Source organism: Notothenia rossii, assembly GCF_949606895.1.
Source record: "Notothenia rossii genome assembly, chromosome: 9".
NCBI classification, from domain to species: domain Eukaryota; kingdom Metazoa; phylum Chordata; class Actinopteri; order Perciformes; family Nototheniidae; genus Notothenia; species Notothenia rossii.
The window spans coordinates 28848622-28871202 of NC_136907.1; the positions used below are offsets into that span (position 1 = coordinate 28848622).

Genomic DNA, 22581 nt, shown 5'->3' on the forward strand with positions numbered 1-22581 from the left:
CCATCTGTCCATCGGACACACGCGCTGCCACTCTGAGAAACACTCTCAGAGCGGGCGCTCATGCTCGAGATGTTCTGTGGTCGTCATGGCGACGAGCCACGCCAGGGAGCGTCCACACGCTGCATTTCACTCCGGCTCTCATCATGAGGAGTGTAGACGCTCAGGGGATGAATGAAGGTGTGTGCAGTGCTGTCCACATGAGGCGTTATAACGGCGCTCATGGGTTTATTATGACCGTGTGTTGGAGGCGTATCTCGGACAGAGGAATGCCGCGAGCTCTGCAGGTTATTAACAGATAGGTTAAAACCGGCAGGCTTCTGCAGGGAGCACTGCTGTCTACTTAATCAACAGATTAGTGGCAGCCGGCTTAATTACCGGCTCTGCTTCCTCGGAGGCTCTCACGGAGCAGACCAGGAGCGGGTGAGCCTCACTCCCCTTTGACTCGCCGCTGGGAGACCCTGTCTCTGGGGTGGTGGGGGAGCGGAGACTTGGGACGGAGTCCTTGCAGCCGCCGAAGGGCGAGTCTGACGCCGAGGCGGTTGCTGTGGGCGTCTCTCCGCTTGCAGCCTCCTGTGGCCGGCGTGGACGCCGCGGCTGCTGCGGGCGTTGGTGCCGCTGTGGGCGTTCAGCAGGCTGGAGCCAGCTGACATGTTGGCGAAAGCCGTCCGCCTGTTCCGCGGCCGTCTTCATGGACTCCACCATGGCGTGGAACTGGGGCCCGAACAGCCCGTACGGGCTAATTGAAGCGTCCAGTAGCACTTTTCTGGCCATCTCCATAACAGATGCCTGCTGCAGCCAGAGGTGGCGCGGAAATCCTCGCCTGGGAGACAGCGACGGACGTGCACAGAGTGAGCGCCGTGCTGGCCGCCTTGCTGATTTCCTCTGCTCGTCAGCGACCGCTCTATCAATGTCACCACCGAGTTGGAGAGCAGCGCGATGTTATTCGCCGCCGCCTGAAAGGCACACTGGTGCACCCGGTCGGCCTGGCAGGCGACATACTGGTCTCTGGGGGAGCTCAACGTAGGGCGCCGTCCGGCGATTATTTTGGCCTGTCTTACCCCAAAAAAAGCTGTCGGGCTCGGCTCCAGAGAAGGGGTGGCTGGGAAACCAGCTGTGAACCCCTCAACCTTGGTGAGGGGAACAAATGTCGCCACCGGAGCCTTCAGGGTCCTCGGATTCGCCGGCGCCCCCTCCTGGAACCTCCTGATGGTCAGGAAGCGTGGCCAGATCGGGTCACTCCTGACAGTCTGCCCGCGAAAAAACTCTGGTCGTGTCGTCCGGAGCACACCTCTCCTGAGCTAGGGGAACGGGGAGATCTCTGCCGGCGGCCGCCTTGCGTATGAGCTCCGGCAGTTGCCCTAGGATGCCACCTATCGCCGGTAGCGCTGTGGTGATGGAGAGGGTGAAAGCATGTTCAGCCGCCAAGCTGGCACCCTGCTCCGAGGGAGGGTAGAACCGAACGGTGAACCGTGGAGGGAGGCGAGGCAGGAGTTGTCGGACTCCTGCCCGGCACTCGGCCCCAGGGACACTCGGCCCCCGTCCGCAGGCTCGTAAGCCTGGACGGACCAATCGTCCTCCTCGGCCGCAGCAGCAAAAGCGCCCGCTCTCCGCTTCCTGTCACCCGAGGGGAGACGGGCACAGTGTGTGCATGCTACCTGCTGGTTTAGAGCCACGTACGCATGCTCTGACCCCAGGCAGGATTTGCATACTGTGTGCTGGTCATAACTCATTATGAACCCGGAGCCACATGAGGGACAGTCTCTCACACAATTGTTACTCATGTTTACTCTGCAATTGAAATGTCTCTGTGCTTCAGTAACGGGGCGCTGAAGAAAAGAGGGAGCAGATTGTCTGGCCTCCTTCCTATTTATACCGGAAGGAAGCCTGAGGGTGGGGCCCACCTTGCGGGTGGGCGTGGACTACAAGTGTTTCAGTGCTGCGCGGGTGCGCAGGGGGATTACCCAATAGCGATAGCCTTAGAGGGCGAAGCCATTTACGAAATAGAACTTCCATTTCTTTTCACACAATACATCTCCTCGCAGTATCAACACTAATTCGGCTGACTTTTATATTTGATCCAATTGGTAGATAGGCTATATTTACACCATAACGGTGCACAGCTGATAGAAAGGGATTTTTTTGTGGTTTTTAAAGATATTATTTATTACCTTTCCAACTCCTCATGCAGTTGACTGTTACAGGTCTATACAGGTTCATGGTACAATGCATAAGCTTCAAATCAAGATACTGAAACTGTATTTTCCTTTACCGTTCTGTTTTAATTTCACAATAAAGTTAATAGTCATATTATGTTTGATATTATTATGTTTTATTAACTACACCACTGGTGTTTTAACCCGCACCGCCTAGTGGTTAAAGCACGTTATTGAATTTTGTTGTTGAATACGTTTTATTTGTTGAAAACATCTAAATATTAAGAGTAGCCCACATACAAAATTGGGGGAAAGTAGAAGGCATGATAGAAATATAGAATAGAAAATATCAAGAAGATACTGTAGTGACCTCTACAATAAAACAGTTTAGTGCAGGATGTCCAAAGATATTGACAGGAGGATGTGCAAAACAGACAAACTAATAAGGCTTTATTTAAACATTAAAGAATACTTTAAGTTAAGGTCTTCTTTTGAATAAGAAAAAAACGTTGGGGTTATCCACAGATAAATATGAAGTCTGACAAAGTACTTAGCGTCCAATATATTGCATAGTTTATTTTGGCACTTGACAATCACCTTCCCTGAATTTGACTCAGGTGTAACTAAAGTCTGATTTAAGGGTTGTTTATATTTCACATCATTAATCAGAATCTGCAAAGTAACTAAAATAAATGTAGTGGAGTAAAAATACCAGGTTAACCTCTGAATTGTAGTGGAGTAGAAAAAAGTAGTATGCTGCTTTAAAAAAAACATTTCCCAACTTGGGATCAATAAAGTATATCTTATCTTAAGATGATTGATGGCTACTGCCATATTTGCAAAATTTGCCTCTGAACCTTGACAAGTGCACGTTTCAGGCTTATCAATGAACAACAGGAGGGGTCACAGACACAAGACCAGCTGTTAAATAAAGCTCTTCTGACCTTAGCTGTCATGTGGGTATATTAATTCACCAATTTATTAATTATATGTTTTAAATGTGATAACACCACTGTGTTTCGTATCCCCTAAGCCTCCAGGGTGTACACAGTTTAATACTGGCAACTCCTAATTGTGGGAAATACAAAATGCCCTATAAAGAGACGTGCCATAGAACATGTTACGAAACACACAATAGCCAGCATGTATAGTTCTGGGGGAGGGGGGTTTGGAAAGTCTGCCGTGGTTCCATTCCATTTCATAGAGCCGTTTGACGCTCAGTGTAATCTTGTCACACTGCCACTCCAACAAACAATCACAGGGCTTGATGACTAATCACAGGGTTTGTAAAGCAAGGCGGATGTTGTAGTCCCAAACGATAGCTGGGGATTCTGGGTAGTGTAGTGTCTTAACTCCGAAAAATGTAATTGTACACAATTTAAACCAATCAATATTCTGTAATTAACAAGGATAAACTGATGTTTTTTAGTGGATGAGTAATGCAGATAACACTGTGTAATCATTTGACAGTGAGGGGAATATATCCGGTTTTATTATGAAAACTTCGAGACCGGAAAAACTGTTTCCACCCACGCTAACTTTACATGGAAGCTGCATACACGTTATCCTGGCGAGACCTCAAATCATCTTCGTAATATCTATCAAACTATAGATCCTACACATCGACTGGACGTGGATTCTAAGAGTACAATATACACTTCTTGCCAGAAATCGAATCAAAAAGCATTTTAATGGCCATACTATTCCACAATTTAGGATTTTCCAGAGAGGGTTATTTGTGAATAAACGTCCCTCCGGAGCGTTTGCAATGAACGGGCCGGGAGCATGTTGTTTCTTACACGACCACTAGAGCACCTCTAGTGGTCGTGTAAGAAACAACATACACTTTAAAAAGTGTCTCTGGGTCGTAATAAGGAACAATTGGCCTATATGGTCGTTTTTTGTAGGAGGACAGGCTTTGCAGGTGGCCCGCAGGGAGCCAACCACTGAGCGAGATACCTATATATTGATGCAGGAATGAGTCCTAAAACCCAGGAATTAGTTATCTTTTTACCACTTCCGGTTCCCTCGTCCCAAAGTCAAGGTTTTAAGCTAGATGCCTGGAATAAGAAGTATGGTCAATCTTAACGAGATGTCAACATCAGTAAATATCCCTCTGCTGAATGTACAACGTTTCTATGTGTCTTAAAAACAGCAGTTGGTAACAAGTGACTAAATCAGAACACTAAATGTCATCAACAATATAAACAGTGGCGACGCGCAGTCATGGGACTACTACTACTTATTTGCTAATGTGAGCTATTTACTTCTGACAATTTTATTTACGCTTCAAAAACCAACAGATGGTGTTAATATGTTGAGATTGTCTTGCTTAGCAAAATGTGCACTTGTATCATTAACATGTGTTTGGCAAAGATCCTATTTTCCGCTATCAAAATCCAAGGTAAAAATCCCATTGCTTTTTGTCGCATTGTCACGTCTGCGTTTACCTACAAATATACAGTACGTCATCACTGCACCCCTCTATTGGAAGTCAAATATGTCTTCTGCTAACCACATGTAAAAGCACATGAAGACACACATTAAAGCTTGGTTCATGCGCTTATCAAATACTTGACAACTGGATATTTGCAGAGCAAATGGATTAAATCATAATGTTCAGTAATTAACCAAAAGCCTCAGTGTTTACCATGCCATAAGATGCATACATGAGTCGGATGCAAACCAGTAATGGAAAGCAACCAAGTACATTTACTCAGGTACTGTACTTAAGTACAAATATTGACGTACTGGTACTTAAGTATGATCACTTTATGATACTTATACACTTACATACTACTTCTACACCCCTACATTTCAAAGAGTAATAATGCATTTTTACTGGACTTCAGTTATCAGACAGCTTAAGTTACTTTTCAGAATAAGATGTTGATTAGTTAAATAAAAAATACAGGACAGACTTTTAACATTATGCATCTCTAAAGACTTAAACCGGTAGAATAACTGTTAGAAAACAGTAAAACATTCAGATATATTACAAAAAGGTTAGAAAGAAAGTCCTACAGTAGATATGAAACCGTTGAGTATCATATAAAATGTTAAGCAAACCTTTACTTGATACTGCAATGTCAACAATCAATGTCATTCCATAATATTTTCTCAAATGGAGGACTTCTACAGCAGGAGGAGTACTTGTACTTGTGCTGCTTCAAGTAAATTATTCTGACAGTACATTTTGAATGCTGTAATTTGACATTGATATATTGGTACTTTTACTTAAGTACAGGAAATGACTACTTCTTCAACCACTGATGAAAACAATCCAGCCCAAAGTGAATTAATGTAACAATTTCTTACTGTTGTGTACTTCCAAACATTGACATTGCTTATTTTCCCAGGGTAACCTCCACTGTATTAAGTAAACTGTTAATACTACAGGAGAACACATGGGGACTGATGATGATCAGTTTGGTCCCTGTGATATCTATCGTAATGAATAATAATAAGATGACCCTAATACTGCTGAAATTGCCAATAAGAACACAGAGGGTTTCACATCTGATCAAGGGCATCACTTTGTGTTAAAAACTAGTGGGACATAGGTGACGATTTAGAAATAGTCTTCAATATACAATGTTAGGCAATGCAATGTTAGGGATCAATTTTACTAAGATTTGGAGAAAAAAACAAGGAACTTTGTCAAGACATTTTCAAAGTGACCAATCCCAGCATGCATGGTTTTGGTCATTTTATGGTGAGTAAAATAGGGTAGGATATTCTGTTTAGTTGATGATGTTGAACATTAATTCATTGTATATTAACATTGCATTTTGTGTTTCCATACTGTGTAAACAAACCTTTCTAAAAGATTTTTGTCATTTGTTAATTATCATTTCTTGGTCTAAGTTTTTTATTTTACATGCTTACAATATTATACTGTACGGGACGAAATCACAAAAGGGTTTGGGACCCGTCCCAATAGTCCTCACTGTAAATGACACATATGCAACAGATTGAAAAGATAATAAAAGCTTTAACACCAGTGAGCACAGAGCACTGGTCACAGTAACAGCCGCTCAGATTACAATTTAAATGGAGATAATCCGATAAAGTGCGCACAACACGCAGTCTGCTTTACCTCCACGAGAGCCTTTTATCCCGGACAGAGTTGGAGCTCTGGGTTACTCAGTTATCTCCATGGTGGACATCATGTCTCCCTCACAGTTGGACTTTAAGGACGCATACAGGTCTTCAGAGAGACTTCATGCGGCCGCATGAGGCAGGTCGGCGGCGCACATCGAGAAGCTGCAGGACTTCAAAACTCTCCCATAGTTTGTCCTTGGACAGAGACACACAAAAATACACACACACTCTCACACACACACAAACACACACACACACACACACCTCAGTTTCACACTGCAACAGAGCTGTAATCCTCTGACACTCTGTGGGTGGAGCTGTGCGGCACACTGCAAATAATACTGCATCTATTCAGATTTAACACCGAGCACAGGGCTCAGAGGAGGACACTTTTTACAGTGTGCATCATATTAGTGACCAGGGGAACGCACCTGAGCAGAGGGACTGCTACTGGAGGAGGGAGGTTCACTTCTGATGCCACGAAATGCTTTTTACTGTATCTTCAAGACAAATTATTTAAATGTGTAAAATTACTATAGGGCAACATACAGTATAAGAAACACATAATAGAGTTTTGAACCAATTTGATTTGTTTTTAGTTCTGAGATTAAAGTTATAATTCTGACTTTACTCTCAAGACTAACAAACATCTCTTTTGTTCAGGTCTCAATAGTACGGTGGCCCTGAAGTGCAAGTCAAAATAGCATTTCAGAAAACGCTACAGCATTTCAGAAAACACCTGTGCATTTCAATCTATACGGAAAGGGTATTCCTTTTAGGAGAACACTTCTTGTTTGTGATTGGACAGAGCCAGCCAGAGAAGCACTGCTGTGATTGGTTGTTTTTGCTGCCAGTCAATAAATGACGCTTCGTGATTGGTCTGCACCATAGGTCTGCACCCGACAGCGCAACATGTCCCGAAACATCAGCCGTGTTAGCACACAGCTCACAGCTCCTCATATCTATTCAGTAACAGGACAAAAGTTAAACATGAACAAACCACAGACTGTCTATGTCATGGTGAATACAGTCGCTGCTTTATTTATGTCTGTATGCCGTTGTTGTGAGTTTGGACGGAGCAGCTACAGGTTGGTTTATCCTGATCGATCCGATCTTCATTCAGAAAACACGCATTTTAAAAGGTTTTCGCCTGCCGTCTTGTCTGCACCAAATGCTGGGGTGTTTTTTGTTTTTTTTACGCTGGATATGAACTTGATTTCTATTTTTAATTCTGTTAATCTAGGGTTTAGTAAAGGATTTATCATTCTGATTATGAGGAAGTCCTACTCAGATCCTGTACTTGATTAAAAGTAAAAAAAAATACCACAGTATAGACATACTCTGTTACAACTATAAAGTAAAATAGTTTCTTAGGTAAAAGTACCAAAGTCTAGGCATCAAAATATAATTTAGGATCAGGGGCCTCATTTATAAATGGTACGTACGCACAAAAGATGGCGTACGCCAGTTTCTACGCACTGTTTGCGATTTATAAAAAACTAACTTGACGGGAAAAGGTGCGGTCCTCCACACAAACTCTGACCCATGCGTACGCACTAAGCACAACAACGGGAAAGACGAGAAACTGCAACACCGTTGGCAGAAGGAAGAATGGAGAGAAATATGTGGAAATAATACTATAAATAAAATGTTACCTCTCATTTATCATATATGAAGAATTCATTTTCACAAATTGATTAAAGCCAATCTTAAAATTATTAAACAAATGCCTGTTTGAGACTCCTCAGTGCACACAAAAACATAACTTGGAGAAATAAATAAATACGCAAAAGTTATTGATCACCCCTCGATTATGTTCTCTTGTTATAAAATGTATTCTCATAAATGATGCGGTAAACAAAAGGACAGAATTACTTTAAACTGACGCCCTTTTGCATTTCTATAGGTTGTATACGAGCATGGTTTTTATATCACGTTTAATCGTGTTTTATGCCGTTCGCCAATAGCTACTTGATAAGTCGCTCGTAAAATACAGGAGGTATGGAAACTAAGAACACCATGTGGTAAATTGTACAGCTACAACACAACACAAGTTGTATTTCCTTTAACTGGTGGATTATGGATATATACTGTAGTTGCTGATCGAAAGCTGAAACACAAACCACCAAATACAAAAAAATAATTCTGATCCAGTCATCATGACTCCACTCCGGAGGGATTCCCCGATCATTTACAGTTTCTCATCAAGGGGGTGTCTCCTGTCCCCGGTACAAACACACTGCCTGAGGAAGGCTATGTGTATTTATTTTGTCATTAACCTTTTTCGGACCACTTATTTATTTATCTTGGTGACGATTCGACCTTCATGCTGCTACTCTGGTTCTAACTGCATTCACCAAACAATATGATTTATCTCGACCTCCCCAAAATAACCAAAATCTGACACGGTGTGAAATGTCTTTTTTAGCTGTTCTGTCGTCATTGTCATCAAAAGCTGCGCCGCATCTCGAGTTCATCGTGATTTATAAAGGGAAACTATGGGATTAGTTTTGTATCATAAAGATAAAGCAACACTTTCTCAGAATAAAGCAAAACTATGAGTTTAAAGAAAAAAAAACTGAGTCAAGCAAAATAAAATAAATGTCAAAAATAAAACTATAAGTTGCAAACAAATAATTTTTGTAATCATGTAAACTATAGCCGCGTTCACACCGCGTACTTTGCAGTTCTTAGTGCCGGCCTTTAGTGCCCCGGCACTTATTAACCCAGGCCACTAAGTATCAATCGCGTTCACACCGGAGTACTTTTCCCTGAGGGAAGATTACGCAAATGAGCCGCTGACGTCACTTCGTCTTCTTCTGCTTTGGGTTTACTGGCAGGCTGCAAACAACTTCACAGCGTATACTGCCATTCCCGGCCGGAATTCCCCGGAGTTGGGGGACTGCTGCTGGGAGTCCCAGCAGCTTTTACTGAAGCCTTCCGAGTAAATCGCCAGAACGCCGACACCTCCTCATCACTCCACCGCTCCCATGTTTTTTTTTGTGTTGCCATAAGTTATTCTCTCTCTGTTGGTGCGCAGGGCTAATGCTAATAGTCTAACGCCACAAATACAATGGCGGCTTCACAACTCTTTTCAGAGTTTTACGGGGCGTGGTTTGCAATTCGCCCAGCCAATCAGAACTGGGGCAGTTTTTCCCCCAAGGATAGTACCACCTCTCTAGCAGGCACTAAAAATGTGGGTAAAAGTTCCCGGCACTAAGTACTCTTTTTGGTGTGAACGCAACATAAGGGGTAATAACGGAACTAAAGGGGAAAAGTACGGGGAAAAGTACTCCGGTGTGAATGCGGCTAATACGTATTTTTTCTTTGTTTTAACATAGGTTTTTGTTTGCAGTTCTTGTTTCTTCTTTCTCAATGATCAGACTTTTGCTCTCGCTGCAGCTCTCTATTTTGCGCTCCTTCAGTTTTTGTTTGAGATTCTGACACAAACCTCCCAGGAGGGCGGGACTTTCAGGGGTGTGTCCCCATTGGCTACTCAGTTTTTGAGTGACAGCCCAGTCCTCCAGCGATTGTACAGTGCAGGCAGCTGCGGTGCGGTAGCTGAGCGTGGATAGAACACCCCCAGAAGAACCAGCATTTCAATTATTATAATACTACAAGTGAAAATATATGCAAGTATTGATCATTTGTGTTGTTTGTGCTGTACTATACGGTCTGTTTCTTTATTGTGTTAAGTGAGAAGTTAGTTATGCTATGAAAGTTACCTTTTGCTACCTTTTGATCCATAACAATGCAAGCTCAGTAGCCAGTTAGCTACATAGCTAGCAGTGAGTGAGCGTTCAGACACTGGTGTCGGTACACGATGAGTTCGGGGTACACGATGTGTTCGGGGTCCGTCTCTTACCAGTGACGTCACGCATTGTACGCATTGTGATTGGCTGGACGGTAATTTACCCAGGGGTGCTCGGGGGCAAATCACATCTACAGATCATGACGAACCGAATTGAAGTATTCCTATACTCCTAGCGTGTGAAAATGTTTGTGAAAAACATGTTAAAAAAACATGAAAACGGAGCAATGGCTGTACGCCATTGGCTGTACGGCAACTCAAGAGGACCATCATACACGGTCAAATTCCGAACATTTAAACATAGCCTACACTTCATTCTTTACTTTGTCCGTTATTATATGTAGAAGATGAACTACCTCTCTGAAAGGTCTCAATGTGTTCATTTGGATGGGCTGTCTCCTGAGTGGTTAAACATCACTAATGATTTTCTGACTTCTGACTGCTTTGGATATATAATTACACCACAATAAGGTTTTACTATTACAGTGCACTGAGATTTGTGACAAACTGTAAAGCACTTACGCATCACTGTACACTGTAAACCAAGGCGGTTTTGCCATCACTTACTGTATGGAGGCTCAGTCACTGGTACATTTTCATTTACAAAGCCATGTTGGATAAAGTACCATCTTATCTGCTCCCTGATCTCTCAGCAAATTGAAAGTACTTATTGCCTGAGATCTCATGCTGTGGTTTTATTAAATGTGCCAAGTGCTAGGACTGTCTTAGGCAAGAAAGCTTTTAGATGTGCAGCTCCAGTAACTTGGAACAGTCTGCAAAAAAAGGGAAAATTACCAAGCTGGCACCACTACATGTTTTTAAAGCTTGGTTGGATGCTCCACAATCAGATGCTGTTGGTACCTGTACATGTGGATAGATATGTAAATTGTAATCCCTGTAATTGTTGCTGTATGATGTCCTTTTGTTGTTCTGTTGTTTATGTTTTTATGTCTTCATGTGGACCCTACTGCTGCAGGTCTCCCTTGAAAAATAGATAATTGATCTCAATGGGATTTTACCTGGATAAATAAAGGTTTTGAATTGAATGTCGAGCATTAACTGCAAGTCACTCAAATGCATAAACTGGAGAATAATTATGTAACAAGTATTACAGAAAACATATCCAAGTGTAACAAACATCCAGTATTAACCTTACTGTTTTTTACTAACAGTAACCAACTAATAATTTTCATAAAGTGCATATTTATTCCAAACTCACAATATATATATATATATATATATATATATATATGTATGAAATAAAACATAATGCACAATGGTACATAGTATCCAAACTCTTTAGGCACTGGTCAGAGGCATTCATGTAAAGCGGATCACCAGAATCCAATACTGGTAAAAACGTTGCAGAGATCAAATGTTTCCTTGTCTGAAAGGAGAAACCTAATTTTAAAACAACATTTTCAGTGTGTGACTTGAAAGATAAGTTCTGATCAATGATAAAACCTAGATATGTGTATGTAGTGACCCTTTCAATGTCAATGCCAGTCCCTTGAACAGTACAAATGTTGGGGAGAAAAGAAGTTAACTTTTTGCCATTTGAGAATATCATGAGTTTGGAGTTGTCTGCATTTAATACTAACTTGAGTTGAGATAAATGGGATGGAATAACATCAAAGGCAGACTGGAGGAAATGAAGACTTTGCTCTATAGAAGAGGATGAACAATAAATAACAGTATCATCTACATAAAAATGGAAAGCAGCATTTTAAAAATTATTAGAGATTATTTACATATATGGTGAAATTATTGGTCCTAATATGGAACCTTGGCGCACACCCTTTCAAATCAAATCAATCAAATCAAGTTTTATTTATATAGCACATTTATAAACGACTTTTGGTCGAGCCAAAGTGCTGTACAAATAATAAACAATACCCTACAGTAAAGAAATGTTACAGCTAATACAACAGCAGTTTGTTCAGAATATCAGTATAAGAAGAAAATGACACCCTCTGTCCTTAGACCCTCACATCGTACAAGGAAAAACTTCCAGAGAAAACCCACAGTTTAAAGGGGAAAATGGGAGAAACCTCAGGGAGAGCAACAGAGGAGGGATCCCTCTCCCAGGACGGACAGACGTGCAATAGATGCCGTGTGTAAGTCGAAGAGATAATACATTTTACAACATAGGTAGACCGAATGTTAGGAAATGCATGTGTCTATAATAAGAGGATGAATCCACGAAGATGTCAACAATCCTGTGGGAGCCTTCAGGGAGGCAGCATGACGAGACCCAGGCAGGACCGCAGAGACAGGTTCAGCCACGACCCGAAGTCCACGACTTAATCCAGAACTCAAGATAGAGGATCCAGGATGCTGGACCACAGCAAGAGGATCAGCCTCGACTCAAGATCCCGGCGTCGATATAGACACAAAAGAAGAACAATTTGGCTGGGTTAATCGGAACATGAGAATACACATACAGACAGACAGAAGGAAGAACAAGCACTCCCTTTGGAGTGATTGTTTTTAAATATTGAAGTTAAATGCATCAATCTGGTGCACTTTGAGAGCAAAATGAAGAGATATATGGATACCTCTCAACATCCATATGAAACAACTGTAAACAGATTTACTTTGTCTTTATGGATTCGATTGTGGACTCGATTGTGATTGCTACACATTATCCCTTACTTAATAAATACTTTTTTTGATAATCTATTATATAGAAAAGTATATCATATTGGTATATAATATATAATTTCTTGATAATATATAATATAATCAAATATAACAATCAAAACGAAATAAGTAGTATTAAGTATTAGGGCTAAGAAAATATTGCACATGTGAAATAGTTGTATGTATTGATTTAAATTGACATGCATCCGCTAAGAAAAATAGTCCGTTACTGTTTGAACTAACGTACCAACGGCACTGAACCGCATATTACCTACCATATTACGTATACTTCTTACCTTCGATTTCTCTTATTCTTCTCCTCATTCGTCTTTGTTTTTCTTCAAGTTTGTATTGTATTTCTTCAAGTTTTTATCTTGTTGGTCGAATGCACTTATTGTAAGTCGCTTTGGATAAAAACGTCAGCTAAATGCAACGTAATGTAATGATCAAAAAACCCTCTATACGTCTAGACAGCGTGGATAAATTACCGTATAGCCAATCACAATGCGTGACGTCATTGACGTCATTACGTCGTGACGTCACTGGTAAGAGACGGACCCCGAACAAATATGAGCTGTGTCCTGGCTGTGTCCCAATTCAGCGGCCGCATCCTCCTGAGGATGCATTCGGAGACCGCATACGTCACTTCCGCCAAACGAAGGCTGTCCCAATAAAAAAAAAAAGACAATAGAGAACCGCAGTGACGCGTCGTAAAACCCGGACGTAAGTTAGCATTTTTAGCACTTCCGGTTCCTTCCTCAAAAAGCAATGCATTTTTTCCATAGGGTTTTGGAAAATAGCTCGAAATAAGGTCTGTGGTTGACATAAATTTAAGAAATAAATCACGTTTTGTTCTACGACATTAAATACATCAGCAGTGACCCCACTGGGGATTTTTCAAGAGTTTACGTGTCTGAAAAACGATGGTTGTTACCGAGTGGCTGAATAGGACTACAGAAATTGTCGAGGCCATTTTACGTCATTACGCCGAACACGTAAACACTCCCGCTAAGTTTGTTTTCCCCTATGTTCTTTTTGAAAGCAAGTACCTGCCTATCTTTAGTATCTGTATATCTATATCTGACCATTAGAATCTGCATTTTTGAAATTGTAGTTTTTAACACCGTAGTTTTCCAAATTATAGAATAATTAATTACCAGTGTTTTCTAATTTTACTCGGCAGTTCGTTTCGTTAGCTAACGTTAGCTAAAGCTAGCGCTACTAGTTAGCTACGCAATGGTTTGTTGCTCTGCTCCGGGTTGCAGCTACAGGTCTTCGCATGAAACGTGCTTGTTCTATCGTTTCCCGGCCGATGTTTTCCAAAGGAGAGTCTGGATTCGTGTCATGAGGTAAGCTGACGTTACATTTTTGTCCATGTCACGTTGAAATGTAAATGATGGGTAGTGACTGTATCGCCGTTTTAGAGATGGCACTGCTGAAAAGACCGCAACATAAGTAAAGATAATGAATACATCCTATTAAAACCTGCGTGGCTTATATGATAAGTCTAATTAGTACAAGCAGCATAACGTTTCACCATGTAACTAAAGATTGTAGTCAGGGAAATCAGTTTGACATATTGAACTAATAACAAATCACCTCTGGCTGGCAGAGAACTCTCTGCTCCATAGCTTCTCTTGGACGTAAAATCACATGTACATTTTACATTTATATTCAATTTAATATTCCATCCCTCACATACTTTTGTATATATAATAACTTATATTTTGTTTTTCTTGTTATGCTGCTGCAACACAAACATTTCCCAAATTGGGATCAATACAGTAATATCTTATCTTAATTAATTAAGAAATATAACTATTATAATTAGTGTAGCAGCTGACACCTATTTTCAATATGGATTAATCTACCATTTATTTCTTTAGTTCAATTTTGATCTATAAAAATGTCAAAATAGTGAAAATGTTCCCGAGACTTATCGAAGTGCAAGGTTATATCTTTAGATGTTTTGTTTTAGCCTATGTACTGTATGTCTTAATGCTCTTACAGTATATGTGACGGTGTGACTTCCATGAAACTAATATTTTATATCTTCCCAACAGACGAGCTGACAGGAAACCTAACACTCTAACAACCACAACATTGCAAAGGCGAGTAAATGTAAATTAAAAACAATTCAATTTTTTAAAATTTCTTCTTCTTTCTTGCAGTGAAGTGAAGCTGACCTTGCACTTGGTGCCATTAAGGATGTTCCTCGCGCAGGCTGAATGTTTCTCCTTCCTTACTGACACAGAAGCCCTTGATTTGCAATGCTTCACTAATTGTCATTTCACTTGCTCTGTAGGGACACTTTACCTCCAGCACAGCGGAAGACCCTACCAGACCATCTGGAGATGCCCCCAACAATCCTGATAGGGAGAGCCACAAATCTGACTCATGGACCTGCATCTGGGTTGCAGTGGTGAATGCCCTGACGCCCTAACATTCATTCATAGTCCCCCACTGTACAGACAAAACACCATCAAGGGCCTGTTGTTGCCCTAGCACCCTGGCAATAAAGGAAGCAGTCACACGCTTTAACCTCAGGACAGCTCCAAAGTTGCTGGCAGTCAACCTTCCTTTCCTGAACAAATGCCAGTTTGGGTTGGTTCGCTGACCAGTGGTAGCCACCTGAATTGCCCTCTGTTGCTCCTCAGACAATGCCATGCTTGCCACAATTGCCTCAGGTCCCTGATGCCCAACAGATTTGATAATTTCAGGAACAGTAAGTGTTTCCAAGCTGCAGTGTTCCTCTTCTGGCTCGGGGGAGAGAAGCCAAGAAATTCCTGAAAACCTGCCCCCGTGTCTGTCCCTCAGCCAATCACGATCTTCGGAGGTGGGCTCTCTTGTGAGCGGGTTAAATTAGTTATTGGTTTCAACAGTCACATTAAAACAGTTACTAAATCAGGTTACCTGAAGAACATATCTCGGATTAAAAGACTAATGTCACAGCAGGATTTGGAAAAACGTGTCCATGCTTTTATCTTCAGTAGACTGGATTACTGCAATGGTGTCTTCACAGGTCTTTACTCTGGTTCCTCACTAACACTAAGAAAGTGGATCACATCGCTCCAGTTCTGAAGTCTTTACACTGGCTTCCTGTGTGTCAAAGAATAGATTTCAAAATACTGCTGCTGTTTATAAAGTACTGAATGGTTTAGGCCCAAAATACATTTCTGACCTCCTGCTAAATTATGAACCATCCAAGTCTCTCAGGTCTTCAGGGACGGTTCAGCTTTCTGTCCCCAGAGTCAGAACTAAACATGGAGAAGCAGCGTTCAGTTATTATGCCCCAAATATCTGGAACAAACTCCCAGAAACTTGCAGGTCCGCTAAAACTCTTACTACTTTTAAATCCAGGCTGAGGACTTTTCTTTTTGTCGCTGCTTTTAATTGAACTATTCATATCTTAGACTGCACTGTAACTTTTATCCATGTATTTTTTCTTTTAATGTTTATTTTATGAGCTTTTCTTTTTAATGACTTATTTTAAATGCCATTTTCTTAATGTCTTTCATTTTTTGTAAAGCACTTTGAATTGCCTTGTGTTGAAAAGTGCTATATAAATAAACTTGCCTTGCCTAATAAAGATTTCATGTGACACATACAATTGATTTGTTGATGGGAATTCATGTGAATAAATTAACTCTAGGTTAACGGTACTCTTGCTATCACTACTCACCGACACTATAAACCTTGTCCCTCATGCTAGCCCTGACAACACCGGTAAGCACACCTTCATCAAGGCTGCACTGTTACGTGTCCTGACTTGTAGTGGTTCTCTCCTCTATCTACACTCTTCTTGTCATCTTTGTAAAACAATATCAGATTGGTAATTGACACAGCCATGACTTCTAGTTAAATTCAGTGTGGCTAAAATGAAAAGCTTTGTTAAAATATGCAAGCACGCGAAAGTCAAATTCAGCTTTATTGTCAAAAATTTGAAATGTGTTATACATCCAGAAATATCGAAATATCGTTTCCCACAGTGTGACAAGTATACATAAAACAAAACAAAAAGGGCCTAGATAAACGTGGTACACATTAAACAAAACAAAAAGGGCCTAGATAACCGGGGTATACAGTTTAAAATGTTAATCTATTTAAAGTGTTCAAAGTGCAGTTTCAGTGCAAGTCAGTTGAAACGATCTTAAGTTGGCGTGACGTTGAAGTTGTGCGACCCTGCTGCTGTACTGGCTTGTAGTTCGTTTATAGCATAACGTTAGCATTTTGCTTCTGGCGACTAGATTTATGATTCAAAAATTATAAAAGTAGGGTTGACATGTGGAGATTATCCGGCTGAAAAAGACGTGATCCCTCTCTTAAATGTGTGTCAACCAAAGACCTTATTTCTAGCTATTTTCCAAAATCCTATGGAGAATTTGCATTGGTTTTTGACAAAGGAACCGGAAGAAGTTTACTTCCGGGTTTTACGAAGCGTCACTGCGGTTCTCTATACTCCTCCGAATGCGGCCTGCAAATGCAGCCTTCTTTCCCCAGATTTAGAGGATACATCTGATGTACACTCCGCGGTGTACCATATCCCAGGATGCAACGGGTGACGGTGACGAATGAGTTTTAAAAAAATATATGGCTTGTAACGTCCCATCAACGGCTACAACGGTTTCAGCTGGATTCGTTTTTAAATGTACTCACCCAAATAGTAAACAACATGAAAGAAAAGTAAACCTATTTAATTTGTGTATTTAAATATACGGGCAATTGGAGATGTCTTCTTTATATTACATACATAAAATAATATGAAGTGAAAATATTTCTAAACCCTGTTTGGTTTTCATATTGTTGGGATTCATTATAAAGCTAATCTATTTATTTAACTGCTTTTGTTATACAAATCTTACTGCAACAATGTTGTTTTGATAGGGAGCAAGGAGCAGACTGCGCAATTTATCCAGATGCGAGAATGAAGCCCTCTTCACGGGGGCCTGTTGCGACCTCGGGAAAATAATCTAAACATATTATATAACACCAAAATAAGTACAGCTAGATCTGACTCCATATTGAACAGTTTTGAAAACAGTTTTGAAAACTGTTTTGAAAACTGTTTGAAAACAGTTTGAAAACAGTTTGAAAATATTTGGCCTAGTGTCAGAAATTATTACCGATACTTGTGACTGCAACTGGTTGAGCTTTGCTAAAAGCCACTGTGTCAAGTGTCCATCTTGGGTTGCCGTCCGGGGTTCTATAATATGGCGGACCATCTCGCACATGCGCAGTACCGATCGGGCCGGGGGACAGATCGGGTAGTGACAGTCCCATTGCTCTTAAAACTCAGGCTGAAGTCGAATAGTCCATTTAGCTTAGGAACCTTTCCTAACGGAGTGAAATGACCCAGAAGTCCCTCAGTGGCATCCATGATAAGTGCCGTTCGAATTCTCTAGAATGATAGGAAAGGAGGTTTCAAACTTCCTTTATAACCTCCTTTAGCTTAGGAACCACTGGACCTCCCTAACCGAAAGGAGAGGAGAAAATGCTGCCCCACAATACCTTGCAGCCGCAGCATTTGCCGTCACACAACAGTCGGCCGTTCACGGAAACAAACGATTATGACGGAGAAGTTACATCATGAAAGTTACCGTGCTTATTAAGCATTTTAAAATGTATGTGGTAACTTGCCAAAGTGCTTTGTTTTGAACGTTCATCAGTATTATAATCAAAAAGAGAAATATGAACATTAGTTTTTACTTGTCAAATAAAGTCAACATTTCACTGAGCTATGTGGGGTTTGTTCAACTTTTAAAAGATGTTTGAATGGTGATATACACAGTGATAGATGTTAAGGACTAACGTTTATAATAAATACATTTGTATTTATTTTTAAGATATTTTCATACGAATCATACGTATTGGGATCATTTGTATTAATGTGGACCGGAGGGAGAGGGTGACGAGCATAAATTTCACTTTCCTTTTTTATTTCAATTACAACTTTGGTCATGAAGAATATGTTTCTCTGTTGTCCACGTTCATAAAGCATAAAACAACAGCATCAGAGCACGGTGCAGAGTCTCTAGATGAGTTTACACTAGTTCCTCGTTCTTAATAAACTTCCATGTAGTCCGTTGTATAGAACAGGGGTTCCCAAAGTGGGGGTCGCGAGACCCCGAGTGGGGGTCGCGAGATGATTACAGAATAAAAATGGAAAATTAAAAAAAAAACATTTATAAAAAAAAAAAAGATGTATAATTTTTTTCATCAGATGCTTCATCAGATGCATAGATAATAATCTCTATCTCACTCCTAACACATCTAAATCTACTTTCATCATGGATAAATGTTCCTAAAATACAGCCATTGTTTGTTCTATAAGCTTTTTGAAATCCTAAAAAACACATATTTTTTCTAGAACAGACTACAAATCGCCTGAAAATGGTACAAACAAGTGGCAAAATGCTTGACGGAGGTGTTGCGCTGGGCTATATCATGCAATCGAAAGTCAAACTTAAGCTCGCTCCATTGCGGAGATATTCCCGCGAGAGTGCGGAAAACTGAAATTAATTCACTTCAGGTCTAGCCTCAAGGTTTATTTGGGAGAGACGTTTTTGAATGTCAAGGTGGGGTAGAGGTAAGTTTGAGAAGCCGGCTCGAGATACACTTTTTGTTTGAATGCTCTTAACATCCCGATAGCAATGAATATCTTAAGCGCTTTGACAAAAAATCCATTAAAAAATGTCATCTGTGGAAGCCATAGTAGGGCCTACTGTAAAAAGCACGACCAATCATCTGAGCCGGCCCGGCTAAAATAACTGGATGGCCTACCTGCCTGTCAGCCTTCCTGTGCACAAACTTATCTCGTGCCCTCATTGGTCATGTGCGCGTTCGTGTGTGTTGGATGAGGGGCTCTGTAAGGAAGTGGCAGATTTTTTCCGGCTGTGTTTTTTCCAATTCTAGTGCACTCGAGCTGGTTTCTCCAAAATTACCTACCCCACCTTTAAAACTATTAATGCCTTTTTAAAGATTGATAAAGAATAAATAAATGTATTACTAACACCATAACTTTGAATGCATAGAATAGAGCCTACATTCTTTCTAAAGTGTACATTATTATTTATTTTTATATAATTGTATTCAGCTGTAAAAGTTAATCTATTCAATATTGATTTATTTCAAATGCAAAACATATTAATAGTACTCAAAGTGAATTGTTCACAGCACATTTCTTTTCAACGCTGCTTCATTTGCGTCAAAGCTTTAAGAACCAAATAAGACCTACTAGTTTGAAACAACGTGACAAAATGTGCACCTCTTTCTGTTGGCGGTCTCCGACCTTGTTTATTACATTTTTGACCTGATATTTCTCACATGCTGCAGGTGAGAGGTGTTTTGAGAGAATTAAACCAAGTATGTTACCAGTTCAAAGTGTCAGGACATCCCGGGGAGAAATCAAAGGGGGATAACATGGAACAATGTACTCAACCTCACCAGGCATCTCGAGGAAATGTTAGCGTTTCCTGGAATCTACCAAGCAGAACTGCATTAGCGAAAGAGTGAGGTGATCAGAAAATACTCTCAGCATCAAGTCTCAGTGTTCTAAGTCCTAATTGGATAAGAACATGCAGTGATTTACACGGCTCTCCTTTTGGTGCCACTAAACTATTGAGATGTTGTTTTGTTGTGTTTGTAGCTCACTTAACACGACACAGGAGGCATATTACCAACACACCTGTAGGGAGAAGATGTAGAGCAACGAGTAACGTCTTCTAACAGATCTATTCCAGGCCTAGCAATCAGAGATTAACCCTTGGCCTGGGATAATTACGTCACATCCCTTTAATCCCAAACAATTTAGCAGCAGCAGTCAAAAGACAAACCTCAGCAGTGGACATGTGGAAACATGTCAGGAGAGGAATTCTAGCAGTACCAAATACATACATGTATAAATGTGTGATTTAATTTAAATGACCACTGAAGTGAAATAATGTCTTGTTGTTTTATAAAAGTAATAGTAAAGTATGATGATAAAGGTGGCAGTTACAGTACCAGGAACCTCTCAGTTGCACAATAGCAACAATAGTACAATTGTGTTTTAATGTTAGCTCTATGTGGACCTCTGGTGGTCATAAAGGGAACTCACACTCTAAACTGAATGTCAGTATTTATCAGTTATATCCAGCAGAGGGCGCCACTTGTGATCACGAAAATAATGTGAAATTAATTAGTTAAACCAGCAATCTGGGTATTGTAGTTTTTTTGTAATTGTCAAATACACATGACTCAAGGAAATAATAAGTACTAAACTTAACTATCTTTAATATTGCAAAAGGGTTACTTAAATGTTCCTGTTTACACATATTACACAATCATTATTTAGGTCATTTTATCAAATGTACCCTTTTTTTCATTAAAACATAATTGCTTTTCAGTAAAAGTGCCAAAATCAAAAGTTAGAGTATAGCTCAAAGCAATGTATGATCAGAATATATAACCTTGTGTTTTGCACTTCCGAATTGCTCGGAATATTCTTCTATTTTTCAGACAGCTGGGTCCTGGCTTTTTCTTTCTTTCTTTCTTTGCTTTCAGTTTGTTTTTGTTTTAGTTTTATGATGTTTTGTAACATTCGTACATATGAATATGTGCTTTTGTGCAGTTTGTTGGGGTCTGAGGCCTCACAGTTAGTGTGTCCCCACTTTTACATTACATATAATTTCGCTGACGCTTTAATCCAAAACGACAATAAATCAGATAGACATTGTAGGATTGCTGTAATCTAATAGTGGAGTGAACCCTCTGTGAACCATTACCCTGCCAGTAATGATGTACAGAGCTGTAGAAGCTGTGCACCACTTGTGCTGTATTTTTTAACAAAATAGTTTCTAAGGGAGATCAGGAAGAGGATAGCAGGTCATCTCTCTTGTTATTCAATGCAATTCAATTCAATATGCTTTTTTGGGAACAGCAGGTGTCATATTCTGTACAGATTGCTAAACCCCCTTGGAGCAAATTTGTAATCAGTTATGTTGGACTATAAAAATAAAATAGACTTGATTTAACAGGTGTTAGAGGGGACATGCATCCGCTTCTTCTGGAACTTCCTGCTGCCTGATCCTCTTTCAAACACACACACACACACACACACACACACACACACACACACACACACACACACACACACACACACACACACACACACACACACACACACACACACACACACACACACACACACACACACACACACACACACACACACACACACACACACATCAGATCCCCAAGCAGGGGGAGGATAAGCATAACATCTAATAACACCAGGAAGAAGAGCAGGAAGCATTCATGGGAAAAAATGTAACCATGGAGTTATTTTGCCAAATCCCTTCCCACATGTATATCAGGCTGTACTGATGTATAATGGATGAAATCAAAACATTTGTATTCAAACTGGATATATGTATTGAATACACAGATAGAGGCACGTGCACACTGACCATCTTCTTATGGGCTCTATTATCATACACGTGACCTCACAATAATTAAGAAAGCCAAAACTGGACTGATATTATTGCCAACTTATAACTTATCTGAAATAATTGACCAGCTGCTGATATAATAATTGTGTTTATAGTTATCAATTTCTTTATTGATAAAAGTTCCTAGTTTATGGTCAAGTAAAGGATTTTTCGGGACTAACTGGAAATAGTTGTTCTTAGACATCATAATTGATTGGCAGGCGTTGAAACATTACAGTAAGATATCAAGTGACTCACCTTTCTAAATATGAAGGTTTGGTTAATTCACTTCAACTTTAGACACGGTCTCTGACCCATTCACTCATGGATCAACACCACAGTCGAACACATTACTTTAGCAGTGCATACTCAAGTGTGGCTTTGGTCAAATGTATAGACCTGG

At 40.4% G+C, this 22581-nt stretch overlaps 1 protein-coding gene across 1 annotated transcript in view; it reads right to left on the reverse strand.

Annotated features, from left to right (window-relative positions):
- LOC307019168 (glycerophosphodiester phosphodiesterase domain-containing protein 5-like) overlaps nucleotides 1-22581 on the reverse strand; it is a 220542-nt gene that overhangs the window by 27728 nt on the left and 170233 nt on the right. The gene's annotated exons all lie outside the window — the stretch shown is intronic.